The sequence below is a fragment of the Cryptomeria japonica genome, chromosome 11, assembly GCF_030272615.1.
Source record: "Cryptomeria japonica chromosome 11, Sugi_1.0, whole genome shotgun sequence".
NCBI classification, from domain to species: Eukaryota; Viridiplantae; Streptophyta; class Pinopsida; order Cupressales; family Cupressaceae; genus Cryptomeria; species Cryptomeria japonica.
The window spans coordinates 350,659,423-350,686,397 of NC_081415.1; positions in this window are offsets into that span (position 1 = coordinate 350,659,423).

A 26,975-nucleotide genomic window follows, 5' to 3' on the forward strand; every position below is an offset into this window, starting at 1 on the left:
ACTGGTACATTTCTCCCCCTTTGACACAATGACAAAGGGTACTATACACTCCCCCTGTGATCCATACCAAGCTTCCCCTTTGGACCGCTATTAAGTCCCCCTAAACCACATAAAGCCTTCCTAGACAGATGACACAACTCCCAACTTGTGTTGAAGGTATTCAAAATTTCTTACCCGTAACGGTTTGGTGAAAATGTCTGCTACTTGTTCTCTAGTAGGGACATAGTCCATCCTTACCTCTTGTCCTTTAACCTTCTTTTTGAGAAAGTGATACTTGATAGAAACGTACTTTGTTCTGGAATACATGACTGAATTCTTTGCTATGTTGATTGCACTCAAATTGTCACACCAGATGAGAATAGGATCAGTGATGTCCACCTGTATGTCTTTGAGATTCTGCTTCATCTAGAGCACCGGTGAGTAGCATGTAGCATCAACAACGTATTCAGGTTTAGCAGTAGATAGAGAGACTGAGTCCTGCTTCTTGTTGTGCCATGAGACCAACTGGTCACCTAGAAAGAGTGCATTGTCACTTGTTCTCTTTAGATCATCAATGCAACCTACCCAATAAGAATTAGTGCATGCTTCCAAGATAAAATCTCCTTGTTTAGGATACAACAAACCATAGTTGAGCGTCCCTTGTAGGTACCTAAAGATTCTGCTAACAACATTCATATGTGACTAGTTTGGTGCAACTTGAAATCTGACCACCATGCATATTGCCTGAACTATATCTGGTCTTGAAGTAGTTAGATACAGTAGATTGTCTATCATGGATCTATACAGGGTCTGATCCACCACCGGTGATTCATCATTCTTTCTCAATTTACTGTCGGTGACCATGGGGGTACTTACCGGTTTACAATCTTCTAGTTGGAATTCTTCAACATCTTCTTTACATACTTGATTTGTGAGATAAAGATTCCTTTATCATGTTATAATATCTGCAAACCAAGAGAGTATGTCAATTCACCAAGCATTGACATCTCAAATTCTGACTGCATCTGATCAACAAATTGTAGGTAGAGTAGGCTAGAAACATTCTAATTGCTTCTAATCTAGCTATCGGTGCAAATGTTTCTTCAAAGTCAATCCCCTCTACTTGAGAGTATCCTTTGCATACTAATCTAGATTTATGCCTAACAATCTTACCTTCTTCATTCATCTTGTTCCGGTATACCCATTTAGTGTGAATGATGTTCTTGTCTTCCGATCTAGGGACTAATTCCCAAGTCTTGTTCTTCTCAATCTGTTGCAGTTCTTCTTCCATGGCATCCATCCATTCTTGTCTTTTGCTTGCCTCATTGAATTTTTTGGGTTCAACTTCAGTCATGAGGTAGAGGTTGACTTATTCATCATTCTAAGCAAGTCTTCTTCTATTCTGCACACCATCACTCTTATTTCCTAGAATTTTCTCTTTCGGGTGATTCAGCTATACATACCGGTTGGGGGCCTTCTTGCATGCTTCCTCTAGTTTGATTTTTGATTGAGCTTCATTATTTTCATCACCAAAGTTATCATACCAGTTGATATGTGGTTGACATACTTTGTGCATATTCTCATCAACTCTTACATGCACACTCTCAATGACTCTTCTTAGTCTTTTGTTGTAGCATTTGTAGGCCTTGCTATTAGATGAGTAACCAAGGAAGATTCCTTCATCACTCCTGGAGTCAAAACTTCCTAGACCATCCATGTTTTTCTTGATAAAGCACTTGCTTCCAAATACTTTGAAGTATTTGACCGAAGGCTTCCGGTCATACCACAACTCATAAGGTGCCATTCTACTATTTTTTCTTAATTGAACCCAGTTCAAAGTATATCCAGCAGTATGAACAACTTCTTTCCAATATGTGTTCGGTAGTTTGGCCTCATTTAATATGGTTCTAGCCATCTCCTTGATTGTCCTGTTCTTCCTTTCTACCACACCATTTTGCTATAGTGTCCTAGGAGCTGAGTATTGCCTTCTAATTCCATGTTTTTCACAATAATCTTCTAACTCATTTGAGGTAAACTCTCCACCCCTATCTGATCTTAGGCATTTTAACATGTACCCACTTTCTTTCTCCACCATCTTCCAAAAGATCTTGAATCTATCAAATGCTTGTGTTTTATCTTGTCGGAAGGTGACCCATGTCATTCTTGGGTAGTCATCAATGAAGAGCATAAAGTATCTTTCAACTGCAAGTGCTCTTGTTCTAGTTCCACTGCACAGATCTGTATGCACGATTTCAAGTGGTCTTGAGGTGTTGTGCTCTTTTGTCCTGAAGCTCACTTTAGTTTTCTTACCTTTTACACATTCATCACAAAATGTGCTTACCGGTTTGATGATGGGTGGAATATTCCTCACACACCACTTTTTTCTTATTGCCACTAGGTTATCAAATTTTATGTGGCCTAATCTTTGGTGCCATAGCCAACTTTCATCTACTCATCCTATCATACATTGGGACTCATATAATTCCTTCAGATTATAAATGTTTCCATATGTTCTCTTTCCTTCTTCCACAACTTGACTGGTACTGTCTTTCTTTATCTAGCAACCGATTGAGTAAAAGGTGAATTTGTAACCTTTGTCACACATCTGACTCACACTCAACAGATTGTGCTTAAGGCCTTCCACATAATATACATCATGTGCCTTCAATTTTCCATCAATTCTTAGAGTGCCTTTTCCCTTTATTTTGATGGAAGAGTTGTCTCTAAACCTTACTGAGCCACCATTCCAGTCTTCAAGTTTGATGAATTTATTTTTTGTCACCAGTCATATGGTTTGAGAAACCACTATCTACAACCCATAGATTTTTCCTTTCAGCATGTAAGGCAGTCTGTACTATGAGACTTGATTCTGCCTTTTCCTTTTCTTTCTCAACCCAAATTGGTTTGGTCTCCTTCTTCTTGTTAGCTACTATATTATGCTAAAGTTCAGTTATCATCTCTTGATCAAGATTTGTCTTCTTCTACTTGATCTTCCGATTTTTACATAAATTTTATATGTGTCCAAACTCTTGATAGTTATAGCATTTTACATTTTCATTTAAGGGAACATCCTTAAAATTATTATAGGGTACCAGTTTATTCTACCTACAATCAAAACTCTTATGACCATATCCATTGCACTGTTGATATACAATATTCATATCCTAGAGTTCATTAAATGAATTTCTACTTTCATAGCTCATAGAGGGCTTATTGATTAATTTACAGTCAGCTATTTTATACCCAAATTTGTTATACTTGTAATAGTAGCCATGAAATTTTGAAACATACCGGTTAGGTTGTTTTGGTCCTAAATGGAACTGCTTCATTGGCGGTCTTCCCTCCATGTTGTTGAGTCTAGTGAATCCTTCGCGATCAACTCTTGCATTTCTCCTTGGATCTGCATGTTGCTATAAGAAGTGTGGCCTTCAGTTCATTGTTGTATACTGATTTGAGTGGCGATTTCCAACAGCATCTGCATATGTCTTTTTGCCGGTATCCTTGCCTATAGTGAATGTCTTCTTTTCTTCACTTTTAATTAAAGAGGTGAACATTATTTCTTTGTTGGATTTATCTTTGTGGGTTGAACTTTGACCTTATTCGAAGCCTAGACCACCAGTGTCTTTGGATTGCTTTTGTTTTCTCAACATCTTGTCTAAGGCCTCGATGTTGCCTTCATACTTGCTCCTTATTTTTATTTCTTCCTTACTTTCTTCAAGATCCTTTCTGAGCTTTACTATTTCTTCTTCCAAATCTTGATGCTCCTTTTCCTTCTTTGTCAGATCAGAGGCTGTAGCTTCACATATCCTCTTAGTTTCTTCCAGCTGCAATTTCAAGTCAGATATAACTTGACTGGATTCATCCAAGGATTTCTTCAAGAGATCTTGTTCATCTACTGCAACAAGCTTAACCCTCTTAAGTTCTCTTCTTGTTTTACTCAATTCCTCAAGAGCATTGATAAGTTCACCTTCCAAGTCCACTTCAGCCTCAATATCCTCCTCTTCCTCATCTTCATCAACTGGTTCACCAAGTGCCATGAAGAGGTTGACTTTTCTGTCATTCTCATGATAATCATCTTCTGATGCATTTTCTTCATCTGTCATATCATCTTCAATAATATATAGACTGTTCTGATTCTGGTAGCCTCTCCTTCCTTGTCGGTAGTCGTTTCTTTCTTTATCTTTCTCGATAGATTTTCTGAAATCTCTTGACTCATCTCCACCGGTTTCCTTGTGAGGACAATTAGCAGCAAAGTGTCCTACCTTCCCACAATTGAAACATTTAAGTGGTAGCTTTCCTTTATAACGGTCGGTTCCTCTTTTGAGCTTCTTGACAAAGTTTTCTACTTTTGCATCAGAGTCTTCATTGGATTCTTCATGAGTGGCTACTTCTCTCCCCTTTTTGGTGATGTTGAATGTTGCTTCTTTCTTGAGGAAGTATTACCGATTGTTCTCATCTCATAGGCTACCAGTGAACCAAATAACTCATCCATTGTAAAAGTATTCAAATCCTTAGCTTCTTCTATGGAAGACACCTTAGTATCATACTTGGGTGTGAGAGATCTAAGTACCTTCTTGACAAGAATCTCATCTGCAATTTCTTCTCCAAGTCCTCTAGTAGTGTTCATAGTTTCATTCAATCTATGAAGATAGTCTGCAATCTGTTCATCATCCTTCATTTTGATGCTTTCAAGTTGGCCCCTTAGTGCTTGCAACTTGGCTTCTTTGACTTTTGCATCTCCTTCAAACAACCTCTGTAATTTATCCCAAGTCTCCTTTGCTGAAATACAGTGCATGAATTTGACAAATTCATTATTAGACAGTCCACTCAAGATAGCATGTTTGGCTTTTGCATTATTCTCATACTCCTTTTTGGCATCTAGATCAGTGGGAGGAGAATTAGGAACAACATACCCATTCTTGACAGACATCCACACATCAAAACCTAGGGAGGAAATATAGGTCTCCATTCTTCTTCTCTAGAAGGAATAGTTGGATCCATCAAACATGGGGGCTTTTGAGGAAGAAAACTCATTTCTTTCCATTGTGTTCAAAGTCCAGAATCTACCCAAGGTTTAAAGATAACCGCAAACTTGGTGAGTTGATACCAATTGTTGAACACAGAGTACCACTAAGAGGGAGGGGTGAATCAGTTGTTCCTAAATTGTTTGACTTTCAAATCAACTTCAGAATATCAGTTATCCACTTAAATACTAAACAATCAAACCAGTAGAGCCGGAAAGAAAGTCAAAGATATCAATCACACAAATGTAACTCTCAACACCAGATTTACGAGGAAAACCCAATGTGGGAAAAACCTTGGTGAGAAAAGTTGCTAGAGTCTACTTCTCCAATCCAGCCTCACAGGTAAAACATTGAATTACAAAGATTTAGGGCACCAACCCCTTCACCTTTTAGGGCACCAACCCAAGGAGCACCAAACCCTACACCAAGCTTCAACTTGGCGATGTATATTGAAATACTAGTTGAATACAATTAAGGCTTCTTGTTGCAAATGAATTCTGCAACTCTTTGATCAAATAACTCACTGTCGGTTGATAGTATTTTCTCCTCCATTGAATCTCACACTAACAGTTGTGAGATTATCTTCTCTGATTCTTGGCCTCTGTTATCTCTCTCTCACACACACAGTCTCTCAATGCACTGTGTCACACTTGGATGCTACCAGCTCTCCCACACCTTGCCGGTTTAGCTTAACTGTAAAACTACAGTTATCCCGGTACTCAATTACTACCAGTAGAACCCTCTCATTGGTATGCTTGCTCACTTACTGTGCAACTCCCTTAGAATAATTTCTAAGAATAGCAATTCTTCTCTTTCCCTTAATCTCTCTTTTCTCTTCCTCTTCTCTGCAACATCAATCATGCTCTATCTTGAGCTCCTCTCCTTATACCATGGTTTCTCGCTAAAAGGTCATTCAAATTTAGAGCAGCTAGGGTTTTCTCTTCCCAACACAATCTTCATGAGATTCATTCTAGTCTATCTTGGATTGATCACTTGTACTCCAGGGATGTATCTAAAAATGCTTTCCATTCCCCAATGCATATATTCTAAAGATAGAAATCTTGAACAAGATTTCCTACCTTGAAATCTGTCGACTCATAAAACACTTCAGCTATTTCATTTTCGAGGTCTTCCTGAATTAAATTTCCTTTGCATTGATCTAGGCACCACTACTGCTTGATCTTCCTCTGTCATTCTTTCTTTATTGAGTCACATCGGTCAGTTACAATCCCATGATTTGTGGCTATTTCATTTATATCGACTAATAGTTTCACCAACCATGTCGATGGTGGCTTTGTCAACCTCTGCATATTTGCCACCTCGGCTCCACATGGCATCACCATGGTCAATCACTTTTCTCATTGACACACAATCGGTTTAGCCTTGAACATTCAGCAAACTCATGTTGGTACACTCCTTTATCGGTAAGGCCTTCTTCTTCTGCTAACCAATAGTGCACACTATATCAGTAACACATCTTTTCTTTTGGTAACTTTAACAAAACAGGCAGCAAACCTCCAGATTGGTTTATGCCTTATCGGTAAGCCTTCATTTTTTTTTCTCACTCTCATGTGAATATCCATCATGCCGGATGACATCAATGACAACTTAATGCCAAAATGCCAACATTTAAAGGCTAAAATATTACAAAAATTTGCAGAATGGGGTTCGAATGAACCACCCTAAATACCTTGGAATGAAGGGGGGTTTGAAAAAATCCCCCCCCACCCCCCAAAAAAATAAAAAAAAATTAAAAATATAGCCAACAAGGCCTCTGAATGAACATATCCATGTTGAGGTGTTGGAGTGAACATGAAAAATCATTCGAGCGAAGCTTCTCCTTTGTTCAAAGTGCCTTCATTTTTTTTTCCAACCAACAAGTTTTGTTCATGACAAAAAGTGTAACCCACTATTGTGTGATCACCCCATGAGCACCTTATTGGTGACAAGAAAAAATTAACAGATGGCATCTTATTAGCAACAAGAAAAAAAGTAACAGATGTAAATATCACCTTTTTTAAATTTGTGAGAGCTTTTATCAAAATCTTCCCCTATGTATTGCAATTGGAGTCTCCATATGACTCTTCCATGGAAGAGCTTGGGAACATTGAAAGATTTCTATGCAAAATTTGAATATCTCCTACTGGCTCTTCTAAAAGATGACATAAGTAATCTATTGAAGCTGGGAATTACATCATTAATGAATAGAGGGACCTACTCACTAAATCAACCATTTTTATCATCTATAGGTGTAGAAATTGACCACAAAAAGTGGCCATGCTCTAATGGTAACTACTACCATATCAAGCTTTCTCTATGTACAAACAATTCCTTCATCTTCTAGTGATTTGAACATGATTGTCTGTGAGAAATTATTCCACCCCTGCAAAAATATATAGATAATAGAAAATTCATATTCTCATGCCTAGGCACATGAGTGACTTTGACACCAAATGTGGAAAGAGAATTGAATGTTCCTTGAAAAATTGATATATTGAATTTTAGAGAAGTATATATATACAATGTATAGAAGTAATATTGAGTGAGTATTAGAAACTGCAATGTTAATTGACGATGAGAAGTTACATAAATTGCTAATGGCTAGAAAATATAATACGCAAGCAACTCCATCTTAGTTGTCAGTTGATAAATAAAAATGCAAGGAGGAGAACTTCAAGTGTATAAAAAAAGATTATAGCTAATGAGAATGACCATGAATTGCAAGAAATAAACTAGTAGCAACATGCTAGAAGAAAGTGACTAGTGCATCGAGAAAACTTCTACTTGTATAAATAAAATTATGCTATAGAAAAGTAGCAAAATTATTAGAAACTAGTATGTTAGGATACCAATCATTATAACCAAGATATAAAATAAACAAATTTAGTTATGAAAACATAAAGTTAACATGTTACACAAGATATACATGGGGAAAACCATTTTGGGTAGAAAACCATATAAAGCATCATTTTATTAAAACACTTACAAAAAATAGTCTATAGAAAAATAGACTTAAATTTGGGGATACTCCTCTACAAACTTCCACATGGACAATAATACCTAGATTGTTCATAGTGATAAAACTCACAATAATCTCCAAATTCACATTCTCTCAAAAGAGAGAGAACCTTCCTAAATTTGGGAAGGGTGATTTCACTAGTGACAAAGGGTGGCTTCACTAGTCACATCTTTTCAATAACCCCTATTCATAAATAATTAATCTAATAGTTATTAGATTATAATTTCTTCAAATAGAATATGCTTAATAAAGCATATAAAATAAGGTCCTATAACCTTATATTAGAACAATATGTTGGAGTAACTATAATTTACTCACAAGATTATGTTTACTTAGGCATTTATCATTTTCTAAGTGCATTAACATTTTCATCCAGGTAGTTGTCAATAGCTTGATTCTATTGACACTTAGTAAATTGTAGTAGGTTAGTTGGTTATATCTTCTCTCTAACTACTCTCGCACCTCATTGGTGTTGGCATTCTTGCCTTTGACTTTATATGCAAGGCTCTTGTACATTTCTCTTCATCTCAAAACATTTTATCTTTCTAATGATTTATCATTTAAATTTGATGTTTTTCCTCCTGAGAGGTTGAAAACTCCAACATGATATAGAGCCATCTCATAGTATCTCCTTCTGCAACATCTAAGAAGGATTATTGAGATCCTAGGAGGTTCTGGTGCACATCCAATCGTTCCAACATTATTCTCAATTATATCATTTTGCATTATTTTGGAATCAAAGGTTTGTATGGTGGCTTGTTTCAACCTTGGTTGTGCATCCACAATTGATAATGGTTTTAAATTTATATTGAGGAGGCTGTCTATTGCATCAATTTTTTGGTGCATTGATCCGATATTAGTGGCGATTAGCATTTTTATGTGGCATTTTTTACTTTGTTGGCTACAATTTCATCTTGGTAGCCAGAAGGTGTCATTTTCATTAGTGGTGGGACTAGTCAATTAACTTCGCATGAGGTGGTGACATGTGAACTCCATCCGCCAACTTAAAGACTTGGTGATTGCTTCACTCGTGCATTTAACCACCATATTATAACATATATTCATACTCCTACTTTTGCTGCAAATCATGTTTATTTAGCTTTATAATCTATTTTTTATTTTGGAGGTTTCTATATTATTTAGTGATGGCACTAACTTTATAATTTTTTGAAGAATTGTTATAGTTGAAAATGGGGTTTCCATTTATTTTGGAGAGGGATAATTATAGGAAATGGAGTTATTTCATACTCACCCATCTTCATGAGCGTGATCTATTGTCATATTTATATAATGATGTTCCTATTTCTAGCATATATCTTGGGAACATAGTATTTGGAAAGGCTTTAGGACTAGAGTCTTTAAAGTTATTTTTAATCTTGTAGATTATGATATATTTGAACTTCATTTATTTGTTTTGATTTCCCTCATTCTCTTGAACTCAATTTTTGATTCCGATGTGCCTCTTCATTCTTCAGAGAAGTTACCCCATGTTTGTGATCCTTAGGACAATTCTGAAACTTCAAAAGAGGTTGCAAATGTTTCAGAGGTTTTTGATTCTTTTCTAGAGGTAGTTGTTCTTCCTTCACTTTCATTTGGGACTTCCACCATTCCTAATCACATTGCATTTGCAATTTACATGGGTACCTAAAATGGTTATGTAGCTAGGACCCATCTTGCATTTTTCTCATATTGCATAATAATCTTCTCCCCAAGTTCCACTTAAGAGGTGGGGGGGTGGTGTTGGAGTAAATATAATTTACTCTTAAGCTTAAGTTAACTTAACCATTTATCATTTTCTAGGTGCATTGACATTTGCACCTAGGTCATTGTCAATAGCTCGATTCTACTTGCACTTAATAAATTATAGTAGGGTAGTTGGTTATACCTACTCTTTAATTGTTATCGTACCTCATCAATGCTCACATTCCTATCTTTGCAAGTTATAAGAAAGACTCTTGTACATTTCTTTTTATCTCAATACATTTAATCTTTATGATGATTTATCATTTCTCTCTTTGTGAGGGCTAATCAATTGTTTGTTCTCCTATAAGGTTGATCACTCCAACACAATATATAAATATTATGAGGGTAATGACTCGTAATAACATTATATTCTAAGAAAAATAAATCTTATGATCTTTTGGTTATTTCAATGGTATGTAGACAAAAAAAACATCCAACAATAAATAGTGAACCCTTTGTTTTTAATTCAAAATGAGGTGAGAAGTTGGTGTAAGGAAGAAAAACCCTTCAAGAACTACCCCTAGGAATCAATTATCACATGTCTATTTCTAGACTTTAATGCAACGACCACTATGCCTATAACTACACCTTCAAAAACATAAAGGCTTACACAGGTCAAATATCACTTCTAATAATGTATGGTCTTGACAATTTTAAGTGCCAAAAACAATGCTAACAATTAACAAAGGAGAGCTGCACTAGAAAAGAAGGCATTAATTTGCAAAAAAACTCCCACTAAAAAACATATTGGTTGGTATTCATAATCACCCAAGATAAACACAATATAAATCACCTCTTTTCTAGGAAGAAGGCACCAAAATAAAACAAGAACTCAAACAAAAATAAATAAAATAAGATAAGAACCAATGTAAGAAAGCAATGCCCTATGCAAAGAAAAAAATATCCTTTTCATTCCATTAGACAGAATGACTTCATACCATGAGGGGATGGGTCTGACCAAATCTACCATGAAAGAAAGAAACCCTATGAGGATTCACACACATATAAATGCCTTTATAGAAACCATAAATCAAACCTTCATGCATCGATCTTAAACATTCTTTCTTGAATCATAGTAAATATTATAGGGAAATTTTTTCTCAAACTTGCAATACGAAAAAGGTTATTCTTGATAAATAAGAGAGGGAGTCACAAGGGGGGTACTCTCTTATGAGGTTTGGAGGGATTTATCGTCCAACATGGTTTCAAGGAAATCTTCTAGAAAGCTACATTTTACATGTGTATTTTATTATTGTAAATATGGATCGTTTATTATTAGGTGTTAGGTCTAATAGTGTATATTATGTTGGTCTTTCTAGCCCTAAAATACAACCCTATTTTATGAGGGTGTTGTATTATGATTGTGTATTGTGATGTATAGTGAGAGTCTAATAATTGTTAAGTTTCCTTTGGATCTCTAGTTTGTGACACTCTTGTGAGAAGTTTGCTTTGCAAGTATATTGTACTATGTTGTTGATTTTTGAATAACATATTGGGTGATTTTTGGAGTATAGGTTTTTTCTCTTGAAATGATTTTGCTCATGTAAATCACTATGGTGTGGAATGCATGCTCGTTTGTTTAATTTTTATAAATTTTGTAAATACTTGAAAAGTTTTTACATAACTCTCCTTTCAAGATTAGTGAAGGAAGTTGTTTTGCTACATTAAATTCCTTATAAGATACACCTTCAATTGAGTTGTTTCATGTTATAAGAACACATGAGAAAACAATGACATAGATCCACTATCCTTTTCGATCCACTATCTCATTGAAAACCTCCATTAAACTACACTAAAAAAAATATGGCATGCAACAAATTTGCACAAAATAATACAAATTAGCATTCGTATCAAATAGATCTTTGATACCATGTGAGAACCATGGAACTTAGTTGAAATGCCAATTATATGAAATTGCACAAACTAAATATCAAAATATAAAGTAGATCAATTAATTGGCTTAGGAAGTACATATATAGTAAAGAGCCTTATCACCTAAAATAGCAACTGCTATCTGGAACCGTGGCATGTTATCACATGCAAGATTGCACACCTAAGCAATCATTATCCTAGCAACATAATATCAACTAGCAAACTTATTTAGAAGGAATATTGTAGGCAAAATATTTTACACTAACAACTATTTCATCCACGAAGTCCTCACCCTAAAAAAAGAAGAAAATTTGAAAATGTTTCAGTAATAGTTGTGGTGGAACATTAGCATTCATAGTTCAAATGAATAGTGAAATGTGATAACCACGGTTTCTTCCACATGAAATTCAATACAAACTTGAATAATTACATCTTTAAATAATGATCATACAAACTAATAGCACCAAATCTTGTAATACTAGTGCTTGCAATCATAGTTAAAGGGTTGTATATTACTATGATTTCAACAAAAATGTATAAAAGTATCATCCTATATTTGATATTATACTATGGAGAAAGCCTTTATTCAAATTGCTGGTCACATACATGGCTTGTAATTATCTACCTAAAATTTATTTCTAGTCTTGTTATCATTGAGATAATATAGTGAATGATTAGTAACATATCCTATGGACAAGGTGTAGTATATATAAAGGCCAACTATGTTGTTATTTTTATACAATTATCTCATAGGTGACCACTAAAATCACCATCCTTAGCCTTGGATAGCCAATAATGTAGAAAAATCACCCACTTTTGTCAATTGGCCCTTAATTGCCTACAAGTTCAACCATGACTCTTGTCCCTTTAGCCTCAAATGACAAAGATCCACAAGTCAAGTTCAACCATGACTCTTGTCCCTTTAGCCTCAAATGACAAAGATCCACAAGTCTAGATCTTGGTTCATCCTCATGAATTGTGGGATACATTTTGAACTAATAACACTAGTTTGAAGCGTTAGGCATGAAGCAAAATTCATGTTCTCAATTTTGAAAAATTCAAATTTGATAAATAAACTAGCATCTTACATCTTGTAGACACCTAAAATTGCCCAGTCTAATTAAATAAATACCTTTATTTATTTAATTAATTCATTTATCCTCTTCTAGCCTTATTTCTCATTTAAATAAATACTTTTATTTATTTAAATTGTCCTTTTCCTAAATTAAATAAATATTTTATTTATTTAATTGATCCCAATTCCTCTAATAATTAAATATTTTATTTATTTAATTGATCCCGCTTCCTCTATTAATTAAATAAATCTTTATTTATTTAATTAATTCATTAACCTTTTCTAACTATTTTTTTAATTTTATTTTAATCATTAAGTGTTATCATTTATGGGGATAGCTCCCTATATTGCTTGAAATTATAGAAATTACATTGAGTTTAGATATTATAGACCCACTAGTTCATATGCATCTAACCCTCTACATATATATCCTCAACTTTGCATAATAGAAACATAAAGTTTTCATCCCTACTTTAGCCAATTGTACCCCACAAAAAATTCTACATACCCCCGAGATTACACTTGTCCGCCAATGGCTTGATAGATTACATCGGCAAACTCACCAATACCAATTGCTTTGTGGGTGGAGTTCTCCAGAAGCCACCAGTCATCTGACTCAGTAACCCTTCAGAATGGTTCCAAGTTTCCATTGAAGACTGCACATCTATAGATCTCCCATGTCTCTTCCCCAAACGTCTTCAGCCTCGCCCGCTCTTCCCTCCAAACTTCTCTGCGGGCCATTTCTTGAACATCCCCATTGTTCACTGAATCCTCCTCTCCATCATCACTATCCTCATCAGCTCCCCCATCCTCATTGTCATCTCCATCGCTCTCACCATCATCCTCTGAATCCGTGTGAAGGTAGTTCTCAAACTGAAAACCTTTTCTAACTATGACACATGTCATTCATCTCTTAATTCCTACACTACCTACCCTCTTATTATTTTCTTATTTCCTCTACCTACCCTTTAATCCTAGCTGGCCATTTATCTTTTACATGTCTTAATCTTATCCCTCCATTTCTTATAGTGTCTTCTATATAAGAGGATGCTTCTCTCATTATCAATCCTCCTGGATTAGCATTCGAACTTTCATATGCGATCAAGCCTACTTGCAACCACATTTCCGTTCTTTGTTGAGCTCTTGTGCACACATAAAATCTGATAGCAAATATATCAAGCAAGATCAATGGAGATAGGAAGAATGTAGATCTAAACCCTATTAGAAATGTGATGGTATAATATTTGTGATTTCATTTGATTTGCATTGTCTTAGGTAATCTTCATATGTTATGGTGGATCTTTGTTGTTGTTAGGCTAGGGTTTTGTGGTTGAATTCATTTAGTCTTTCAATATTATTGTTGTTTTCATTTTTACCATAAACATTTTGGAATGCCCGGTGGGACATGGATTTTTGTTAGATCTATGTTTTTTGCAGATTTTTCTAACCCTATATTGTTGTTTTGTAAAACAATTTGGAGAATAACCTTGTGCAGCTAGGGTTTTGGACACAAGATTAAGATCTTGGAGAGATCTGATCTGATTTCACAAATGCCTTGGAATTTTTACACCAAATTTTTTTTTAAGTTGAAAATAGTATCAAGAGATTTCAATCAAAAATTCAAATCTTTTGGAGCATATTTGAATTTTCTATGAATTTTTTATGAATTTTCATTAAAAAAAAAATTTGAGAGAAAATGAGCAAATTTTTTGGATTTTCTTATATTTTTGGAAAGCTCTCCAATTTATACACATGATATGTTCTTTGTGATTTTAATTTTAATGCAAAATATTTCCTAAAAAATTAGATCTTTAAAAATTAGGGTTTTTCATTATTTTTATCAGATCTCGCAAAATGCTTTGAATTTTGGAATTAAAATTTTGTTGTAGGTCAAGAACAGTATTAGACATGCTTAGTACAAAAATCAGATTTTTTGGAGCATATTTTAATTTTTAATGAATTTTTTATACAGTTTCATAAAAAAATAATTTTGAGAGCAAATGAGTGAATTTTTTGGATTCGTTTACAGTTTTGGAAATTTTTCATAATTATACATAGGATCTGTTCTTTTTTATTTCAATTTTGATGCAAAATAATTCCTAAAAAATCGGATCTTTAAACATTTAGGGTTTTGCATTATTTTGCTCATATCTCACAAACTGCTTGGAAATTTTGCAGGAATGTTTTATGCAGGTTTGGAATGCTATTAGGAGTTTCCAGTAAAAAAATTAGATTTTTTGGATCAATTTTTCATTTTCTATGAATTTTTTATGATTTTTCATAAAAAAATAATTTTTGGAGAAAATTAGAATTTTTTTTGTATTTTCTTACATTTCTGGAAATGTCTTGAAATTGTACAGGTGGTATGTTTTTTATGATACAAAATAACTCATGGAAAATTAGATCTTTGAATCTATAAAAAAAAATGTCTTGTTGAAGACTCCTATTTCACATTGTCTTTTGGATCTAAAATTTACCTAACTTGTGTGCTTACAGGAGGGGTTTTATTGCAAAACTACTAACAAATATTTGTTTCAAAATTTTGGCGAGGGTCTTCTTTTGATCTTCATTTTGTGTCTTGTTTTCATAGATTACCAAACACTTCAATTGGTGCACTAAAATTGAACCAGTGTCTTTTGTGTCTTGAGTAATAGGCTCTTTTTGTTTAATCTCTAGAGGGCATGTCTCCCTGCATGGTCATTAGGACTACTAGTGAGGAGAGAATGACCCAAGTGGTAGTGAGGAAAACCCACCTCTTTTGAACCACTATAAATAACTGTATCCATGGTGAAAGCCATGGGTAACGTATGTTGATTAGTTCATACCGACACTATGTCTCCCCATAAACCCGTTTGATCAAATTTATTTGATCAGTTGTAGGGCGTAACCCCTACTGGCTGGGAGCTTTCTGTATTTACAAAGCTGAAAGTGCCACATGTATGGACACATGAGTGGATTCCCTTACTAGCACCTTTTTTTTTTAGAAAACCAAAATCCTTCAGTTGTTGGGATAGGAGGTCGGACCTCTAAAGCGGCCCACACACATATGGTTCTTAGTAGAGATACAAAGTTCACCACGAGGAGTTTTCATGGGGACTGGTGCTTGGCTACCCTGAAGAAGTGAGTTTTGAGGGTGGAGCCAGTGGGGTCAAGCATCTAAGTATCCATTTTGAATAGCGTAGCCTTGGGGGAAACCCCATGTGGGATCAACAACTATTGTCCTAGCCAACCATAATAATTGTGCTTGCCTTCTTTTAAACATTCAAACATTCAAGACCAAACATCAAAACATTGTGTCTTTTGTGTCTTTAAGTGTATACAAAACATTTTTACATCAAACAACACACTTTTCATTTGAGTTATTTTGAGTTCAAACACCTGCAAACATTGAGTCCTCATCAACATTGTGTCCTCTTGTCACGAAAAATGGTCAAAAATTGAGATTTGGTCACAACAAATAAGTTTACACATTGGAAAAATTGCACTTAGTTTTTGGAAAAGTGTATGTGCAATGTTAAACAACGTCTGTGTCATTTAGCCACATTTGTGAAGGGCAAAAGTGTGTCTATGTTATTGCAAGCAACATTACATTTACAAAATCCCAGAAACACTTCTGTCCAGTTTCAAACAACGTCTATGTCATTTAACTACGTCTGTGAAGTATACAGGCACGTCTATGTTCAAAATTGAAAAAACTTACAGTCCAGCAAAAACAATAGCAGCCACTTACATACTTATTGAACTTCTTAGGTTATCTCTTTGGGTTTTCATCTAGAATTCAACCTATTTCTGGGTCTCACAAAATCCATCATTGCTTTACACCTTGCATTACATTCACATTTGTCTAAACTTGAGTCAAAAGGTCACTTGCTTGTCCTCATCATACTTTGTCAACAAACTACATACAATGAAATTTTTCTAAGTGGTCCCTCATCAAGGTCTATCACCTTTGGGTCTCATTTGGTCTTACTTAGAGTCAAGGTCAACTTACCTCATTAAGAGAAACTATCATCTCTTTGGAAGCCACACCTACTCTACTACATACATACTTGGTCTTACACTTTGGACATTGCAAGTAAACTTTAGATTCATTTACATTCCATCCAACTCTTTGTCTTCCATACTCTTTCCATTTTCATCTAGTCTCACACATCTTGGTCAAGACCTAGTTCATGGTTGAAACTCGTTCCCAAAAATCTAGGAGAGAAGCTAAAGAGGCTTAAGAGTTTGCAAACATAGGTGCCTATGAGTATGACAATGATGTCTTTTTCAATTTTGATCATACCACATTACCTGACATGGACAATACAAACAACAATGATACACAAAATAACAATATGGACAACTTTTTCATACATTCAGCAGAAGTGGAAGACTCCATTATGGATCCCCGTTTTAATCGATTGGTTAAGGAAATAGTGAGGAGAGATAGACAATATTTTCTACAAGTAATGGCGCAAAGTGGATCCAAGATTCCTCATGATTTTGATATGTCTCAAATAATGGAACATCGACCTTTGCAAGAACCTCAACTCAACATGGATCAAAGGAGGCCTAATAGTGGAGGCAATAGAGGACCACATTTTGTGCCTGAATCACCATCATCTTTGTTTCAAAAACCTGAGGTCCCCCACACACATGGACAAGCATATGATACTCACCTCCACAGACCATTATGGAAGTCTTATGTAGCAAAATATACTCAATCACATACCAATGCTAAGGACCAACCACCAAAGCAATTGGATATCCAAAGGCATGTTCAAAATTTGGACACAAGGAAACCCCGCGTCAAATTTGGGGGAAACACACTAGAACAAACTCATGACATGCCTGTAGAGTATGATATACATGGACAAAATAGATATTCCATTCCTCATCATGACTCTATACCAAGTGGTCCATATACGCAACATCACTATAGACCTCATCCATATGAACATGTGTATGATCAATACCATCCATATATACAACATGCTCCTCCTCCATCGGGTGTCTTAGGCATGGGATATGGTCCAAGAAGTCGGTCTCCACCTAAGAACAATTTGGAACAACAAATTAAGGACTTACAAAAGAAAATGGAGGACATAAATACACCGAAGCCAACTTACACAATGAGAGACATATGTCCCTATCCATTTGACAAAAACATTCCAGTGCCTCCTTTTCCTACACATATCGTAACACCAAAGTTTGATAAGTATAGAGGAAAAGGAGACCCTAAGGCACATATAAGACAATTTTTCATAGCTTGCATTGAGGTAGCATCAGAAGATACATACTTGATGAGACTCTTCCCACAAAGCTTAGGTGATCAAGCTATGGAATGGTTCTCTCAACTTCCACCTGGAATCAAGTCATGGGATGATCTAGCAAAAGCTTTTATCCAACATTTATCATACAACATAGAGATAGATATATCAGTCACCACTTTGTGCAACACCAAGCAAAAGGATGGGGAGTCATTTTCATCATTCCTATAAAGATGGAGGAATTTAGCTAACAGATGCTCTTGTGAAATTCCACAAAAACAAATGGTAGAGATGTTCACACAGAATGTCCACAGAGAAATTGGTTATGACTTGAGAAAAGCTTGTTTTTCCACTTTCAAGGACGTCATTGAAAAAGGCTTAGCAACAGAGAAGGTCTTAATTGAACAAGGAGACATTAAGATATTCAAATAAAACAAAGAGGATTTTAAAGGAAAAGACAAGCCAAGATTTCGGAACAAAAAAAAGAACATAGTAAATGATGGTGTTGTTGATGCTAACATAGTGAGACCCAAAATCATTCATTCTGGATCATGTTCTACAAAGAACCAAGTGAATACTCAAACAACTTCGAAACCACAAAGGAAATACACCCCATTGGGAGAACCACTTGAATCATCTTTCAAGAAGCTAGTGGCAAACAAGATAATAACAATTCCTGACAATCCTCCATATCAACCAAAGGTCAAACCAAATTGGTGGAATGATGATGAGTACTGTGAGTATCACAGAGAACGGGACATACAACAGGAAATTGTCATTGGCTGAAAAACATTATACAAGATCTTTTTGATAGAGGTGACATTGAGATCGAATGACATTCATCCAATCAAGAAAATGAGATGTTTAAGGAACCATTCCCTAAACATGACAAGGTAAAATCCAAAGCCACAGATGAGCAAGCCAACTATACCAAAGCATCCTATAACTATGATTCAACTATTAATCACATTTCGATGGATAATTATGTCTCTACCATTATCATAAAAGACAAAATGCCTGACAATTCTACCCAAAGACCCAAAGTTGTCCTAAAAGGCATTGGACCTTCTTCTGAATCTACCTCTGAATGTAATTTCACAACTCGTCGAGGTAAGGTCACTTTGCAAGGTGCTCCAGCTAAAACCACCACTTCCTCAACAACCAAACTTGAGTATGACCTAGTAGAACATTTAGGGAGGACGCCCATACTTATCTCCATCCTTAGCTTTTACGCATAACCCCCACACATAAAGCCATCCTTGATAGAAATTTGAGAGAAACTTATGTCCCCATTGATCTGAAAGTGGACCAGTTTCAAGCCATGGTGCAATACCTTTCCATTCCACATTCTCTTACATTCACCAAATTTGACGATGCCTCCATAAGCCAACCACATAATGCACCTTTACACATTGAAGCCTTCCTGCACAAACATCATATAAAATGAGTCTTGATGAATGGAGGAGCAGGTCTGAACATTTGTACATTAAGCACTATTAAACAACTAGGATATCCCAAAAAGGGCTATGAATTCTACACATGCAATCACCATTAAAGCATATGATGATGAAGAGCACTCATCCAAGGGAACAATCACCTTACCTCCCAAAGTAGGGCCAATTACAAAGGATGTGGTTTTTCAAGTCCTTGATCTAGATCTTACATACAACATATTGCTAGGATGTCCATGGATTCATGAGATGAGCGTAGTCCCATCTACATATCATCGATGTATCAAGTTTCCACACAATTGAGTTGAAGTGACCATCAAAGCTAATACAAACCCATTCATATATTACAACAATCTGCGACCTAGATCAGAAATAACAATCCCAGTCAATCGAGAGGCTATTCCTTCATCAACATATGTTGATCCTGAATAATTAAAACCTTCTACATCAAAACAAGCAGAGATCAAAGAAAAGTTCAATATTAAGGACATGGGATGTGGTGAGCATATCTTTCATGTTGATCAACTCCCACTATCTCCTAAGGTATTCAGTCGACAAGAACAATCTATAAAAAAATTGCAAGGAATTGGGTGTGAACCACCTAGTGTTGTGGCTACTAAGTTTGAATGCAAATCTCCTCTAGTGGTGCAAGCAACTCTTGATATCAATAGTCCTAAGAGTGGTTTTAGTGAAGAATCTATTGAGCATATTGTCAGCCCTCTTGAGAAATCACATAGCCTTACCATTTCATCCAATCATTCCATTTTCACTCCTCTCCTAGACTTGGATCAACAAGAATCATAAAAGCCCTTACTCATTGGGGATCAAAATTCAAGCTTTGAAAAGAAAAATCTAAAAGTCAAAAATGAAGAAAAGTCCTTTAGATCAAATCAAAATCAAAAGCTATTGGACTCTGCAAAAATCAAAGTCAAGGATAAAAATCCTATGAAAAAAAAAGAACAAGAGTTGATCTCCCCTAATATCAAAATAACTGGGGGAAAAATTCTAAAATTTCAAGTGAAAAAACATACTTGTTGATCCTAAGTCTCCATCATGCCATCCTACTTTCACTTCTTTTCACAATCATAAGCCTTCATTCCTAATCCACTTGTTCCACACATCCTTTCCCTTCTGACGATACATCATGGACCTTTAATGGAGCTTCCTCGAAGGAATTTGTTATCAGGGATACCCAAACTTTTTTAGGTGACATGCATATGGGCCTATGTAGTTCACACTCTAGTAATTTTTCCTTAGTTCCTTCATCAAGAAAGATAGTCACTCAAGCTACACATCATTCGGTCAAGGAACAATGCAACTAAAATCATAAGGTTAAGCTTCATATACTTGAGGTGGGTGACCTAGTTCTCAAGGAAAATCCTAAAAATCAGCAAGATAGATAGAAGAAGGACAAGTTCGGACCAAATTGGCTTGGTCCCTACATCATCACAATAGTCTATGGATCATGTGCATATCAACTTTCAACACTAGATGGAGAAGATTTGGAAGATCCTATCAACAACATGCACCTTCACAGGTCTTACACATAGCCCTTTAGAATATCCTAATTCAAAAATACAAAAATATCAAAAAATAAAAAAATAAAAAAAATTCAAAAATACAAAAACAATCATAAAAATAAAAAAATCGTTACTTGGTGAAAACCTGGCAAATAGGTGCCTTATGACACACAAAAAAAAAAAATCAAAAAATGTAAAGAGAAATAATTTCGTCCAATGGTGAAAACCACTTTGGTGGCACCCTGGGCAAGTACCATGGTGAAATCCAGGTCACCGGTGCCATGTGTAGAGACATTTCTCCTCCCTCCTTCAAGATTCAACCTCATCCTTTCACTTTGCACACACTCACAGCCTGTCTATTCATAATAAACTTACCCATTCCCATCATGGCTTGCTATTGATCTTCCTAAGATTGGTTAGTCATTCATAATAATCCCTCTTTTTCACCCCTTTCCATCCATAATAAATCAGCTCCTATCTGTGGCTAAGGAAAATCCTACTTCTAGTGATGGGTGTGGAACTAAGAGCATCACATGTTTCAAGGAGTACAATTTCTTCCAGTTTTCTTTAGTCTATCCATGCACAATCCACAATAAAGAAACACTTGCATCGCTAGTCCGTAATAAAGTTCCATCTTCTCCGCAATAAAGTATCAGTTTCATGGATTCAATTAGTTTCAGATGAGACACAACAACAACAATGGGCTTCAACAAATCAAATCTTTCAACAGACTCAGACAAAATTATGGTTCAGTGCTATCTATCCTTTTGTGAATGAAAACATTGTGACCACAATCAAATAGATTTTTACAAGTGACAAGAGACACTAAACTTGAGGACTACAGTGGATGTTGGTGTCGATTCTTGGTTTTCTTTTGATTTTATCTTTTGGTGACATGTCTTTTAGCTTTTCCAGGATGTCTCTGACTAGAGATTTTATCTCCAGGATGTCTTTGACTAGAAAAGCAAGGATGGGGTATCGTCACCTATTTTTCTTTGTTGTTTGTGGATTGTCTCTTAGTAATGCTATGACTTGTCCAAGGATATGAGGACATTGTGAGTCTAGTGTGAACTGGGGCATTCTTTGTTTGCGACTATCTGATCTCCATGCAAATAGGTACAATGACTTTCCAGGTCAAACATATATCTGGATTGTCATAGCCTATTTGCCATAATAAAGCTCAATGATGATAATAGCACAAGAAGCTCTTTCACTTCCATATCTTCTATCTCCCATCCCCCTTTCATGATTGACCTCCATTGTCCTTCCCTAAGTCCATGTATCCTACTATCACATGACTAAGTATAATAACACGCCAAAAATAGTTGCATTTCATGTAGTTTGCACCTGCATTACCACATATTAGCATTTCATACATACATACATATAGACATCAAAATTGTGCCATATCCTGGACACAACACATGTTAGCACATTTTACATTCTCATGTAAATAATTATTTGCATTATCATATTCATCTGCATTTCATATGCATAACATATAAAACATAAAAGAACAAAAATATTGCATATCATCATGCACATATTTGCATCCATATCATAAGCATCATATAGAAACATGCATCACATAGAACCAACATCACATAGGTACACATGCATATAGCTTCCGCAAGGATGAATCATCTAATATATATATATCAAAATCATAAGTGTCATGATAAAATGATGTCAAAATACATATGGCTACACAATCACCCCAAGGTGTCATCATACAAAATGGTACAAAACTGATACATAGGTAGCCCTCTATGGCTATGATGAACTTCCTCCCTCGGAGCCATTTGGCCTCGATGGAGTCTAAGTCATGGAAGGACCTGCCCCAGGATCATCTCTCCTACCCCCTCTATTTGGTGGTGGTGGAGGACCCATGACCCCACCACTAGATGCATGTCTCCTATCTCTCCCTACAGTGGTCATCGTAGCTTGTGATGGTCTCCGGAAGCTCCTAGCTTGCTGATATGGTGGCACCACTCCATAGTATAGGTCTTGCCAGTAGGCTATCTCCTGCCCTTCCCACAGAACATAGGCATATCTAGATCTTGTGTCCTCTGTTGCCTGCCTACTTGCCCTTAGTGTTGTCTCAGCCTCTATGTAGCATTGAATAGCCTATTCCCTCTCTCTCTTAGTGTCCCTCAGCTGTCTCCTAAGCCTAGCCATATCCCTCTCCAGATCCTAGATCTCATATACTTGTCCTTGGTAGATCTCCCTCAAGGATAGTATCTCATCCTCCTCCTCCTCCCTCACCCTATCCCTATGGCTGCTCCTGTCCATGTCCCTGTCCCTGTACTTGTTTGGGAACTTGTGCTGTTGGCACCTATAAAGGAAATCAACCTCTACCCCTCACTACATGAGCTTGCCTCTCCTCTCAACCATCTCTCCTCTAAGTCACTCTCCTCTCTACCACTGCACCTCACCTCTGCCATTGGCCTCTACCTCCACCATCCCCACTATCATCTCTATCAGCTCCACCGTCGCCCTCTATTGGCTCCCCTAGATCCGTCAACCGTGGAAACGGATTCTCTCCCCAATATGCAGTATACTCTACATCCATCCCTGCATCCTCTACATCTACCCATATGTCCCAAGGCATCATAAACATCTCCAGAATCTATGTCATAGCCTGATCATAAGAAAGAAATGGACCTAATTATGCTTGATCTCTCACTGTCAGCGCATACATCCCTGACCCTCGTGGCATCCGTTGTATCCTACCAAACTTCCTGCATACCCTGCCTATCAACTGCCTCTCAATAATATATGGTGTGCTCCCTATTAGATACCTATTCCAAAACACATATGCTAGCTCTACTGCACCATCCTCCCACTCCTCATAGTCTAAATAAGGCCTCCATACCACACTATCTACCTCATCAATAACCCGACGCCAATACTCTAGCCTCCCAATCTGTGGCTGAGAAGTAATCATATCATACAGGTGTACATAGCTACACCCATGTCCTCTGCCTCTAAAGTGTATCGGTCGTGTAACCGACAGATGCTCATATGCCCATACCTGCAACAATGTCACTCTGCATCCTAATCCTGTTGATCCATGATATACAAATTGATGTAGCTCATAGTACAAGTGTGCCAGCAAACACGACCCCCATGCAAACCTAGTGTGCTTAGTCACCAATGTCTCCAGAGTCCTCCCCCATCCCACTACCAACCCTCGTGTCACCCTATCTGGATAGAGGAACCCACTAATCACTCCTACTAGCACTTCCGGTAGTGCCAATCCTGTCTGTGTTATGGTGTCCCAAGCCACATGTCCTGCCCTCATCTTCAGTCCTGGATTGTGGAACACTCGTCTCAGTGCATCCCTATCTCCCTCTCGATCATAAGGAACTAACTCCCCAATGATTGGTATCCTCAGTATCCTGTATACATCCTCTAAGGTGACTGTCATTTCACCCAGCGACAAATAAAAAGTACATGTCTCTAAATGCCACCTCTCAGCTAATGTAGTTAGTAATCCCATGTTTGCCTGAAACTTAGGCATATACATAATGTATAGCAATCCCGTGGCCTCAACTATAGCTCTATCCTCAAATGTGAGCTCTACTTGTAATCACTGAGTCGATGGAAATCTCTCCCATGACTCCAATATTGGTAGGTCCTCCTGTAGTCAAGCCAATCAACCGTGTCAATCCTAGTAGTACTCCTTGTTCATCACAAATTTCTTCCTTTTATCATAGTGCTTATATCTATCATATGACACTCAATCCTAGTGGTACTACCTATTTATCACAAAGTGTTGCTCTTTTATCCTAGTGCTTATATTTATCATATGGCACTTTATCCTAGTAGCATTCCCTGCTCATCACAAAGTACTGCTTTGATCTTATCTTTTAGGGAACCTACTTGAGTGTATCCTCTTAAGTATCTTATCCAATTGACAACGTATGCTCTATCACAGAATTGTCAATTTCTATGGTACTCCCTATTCATCACAAAGTTCCTCGCTATATCCTATCCTAGGGCCTCTACTTGAGTGTATCCTCTTGAGTAGTTTCCTGATTGGCAACGTATGTTCTATCACAGAATTGTCAATCCTAGCCCTATCTGCTATCCTAGTCTTCCCTAGAGGACCTGCTTCAGTGTATCCTCTCGACAGCTTATCCAATCGACAGCATATGTTTATCATAGAACTGTTGATTCGACCTTGAAGACACAAACATACTTGCATACTTCACAAACGTGCCTGTCCTGCACAAACGCGTCTGTAATGCACAAACGTGCTTTCATCTGACATAAACGCTACTGAAATCATAGACGTGCCTAGCCTACCTAGATGTGCCTGGCACCAATGCATACATGCCTTAGAATTTTTACTGAGCTTGACATTTTTTTGTAGCCTACCTAATGCGCATTTATTACCCTACTTAGCATGCATTTATGACAACAATTAATGCAACAAAGTACAAGGAGGTTTTGCAGTACTCACAGAATCTCCTACATCTGCTAGCCTCTGATATCAGTGAACGTGATCAAATCTGTGCACCAATGCCATTGCTGTTGACTGCTCTCTTACTCTCTCTACGCTCTGATCTCTTAGGTGTGTAGATGACAATGAGGATGTTTTCCCTCGTAATCTGTCTTATAGACTACCCTAGCCCTAGTCTCTCGAGTCAGTCTTCTTTATCCCATGAATGTCACTTTATCCTATCTTGTCAGGCCTTTCTAGCCTTTCTTTCTTATCGAGAGATTGTCTGCGATCTTTTCAGACATTTTCATCCAATCTCTCAAAGGGGTATATCATTCCCGTCTTGGGGCAACTTTGTATCAGTTTATCTTATCTTCTTTGAGCCAACACGACAAGCTGCATTTTCTCAAATAGGGGCAAAATGTAGACACCTAAAATTGTCTAGTGTAATTAAATAAATACCTTTATTTATTTAATTATTTTATCCTAAGTCTTCTATTAATTGAATAAATCTTTATTTATTTAATTAATTCATTTATCCTCTTCTAGCCTTATTTCTCATTTAAATAAATACTTTTATTTATTTAAATTGTCCTTTTCCTAAATTAGATAAATATTTTATTTATTTAATTGATCCCAATTCCTCTATTAATTAAATAAATCTTTATTTATTTAATTAATTCATTACCTTTTCTACCTATGACACATGTCATTCATCTCTTAATTCCTACACTACCTACCCTCTTATTATTTTCTTATTTCCTCTACCTACCCTTTAATGCTAGCCGACCATTTATCTTTTACACCTCTTAATCTTATCCCTCCATTTCTTATAGTGTCTTCTATATAAGAAGATGCTTCTCTCATTATCAATCCTCCTGGATTAGTATTCGAACTTCCATATGTGATCAAGCCTACTTGAAACCACATTTCCGTTCTTTGTTGAGCTCTTGTGCACACATAAAATCTAAGAGCAAATATATCAAGCAAGATCAATGGAGATAGGAAGAATGGAGATCCAAACCCTATTGGACATGTGATGGTATAATCTTTGTGATTTCATTTGATTTGCATTGTCTTGGGTAATCTTCATATGTTATGGTGGATATTTGTTGTTGTTAGGCTAGGGTTTTGTGGTTGAATTCATTTAGTATTTAAATATGATTGTTGTTTCCACTTTTACCATAAACACATCTAAATCTTGAGGAAAATATCTTCAAGCTTGATAATGATTTTTTCTTAGAAATTCTTTCAAATATACATCAATAAAAAATATAATGAATAGTATAATGTTCCAATGAAAACAAACCAGTGCTTACAAGGCCATACAATTCATAGTCCTTCTCTTTGTATTTTTAGCTTCTCAAGTGAAACTAAAAAATTCCAAATTTTTGTCTAAAAACAAGACCATAGAATTCATTTTAAATGTTTAGAATAAAACAATATTCCACATCTTAAAGACTACTTTACATTTAATATATATATGTATATTTAAAACGTGACTTTCGTGAAAGCTTCAGATAGTAATTTCAAATCGTTTAGAGTTGGATGCTGAGAGAATTTTTTGGATTCAAATCTACTCTTTATTTCCTC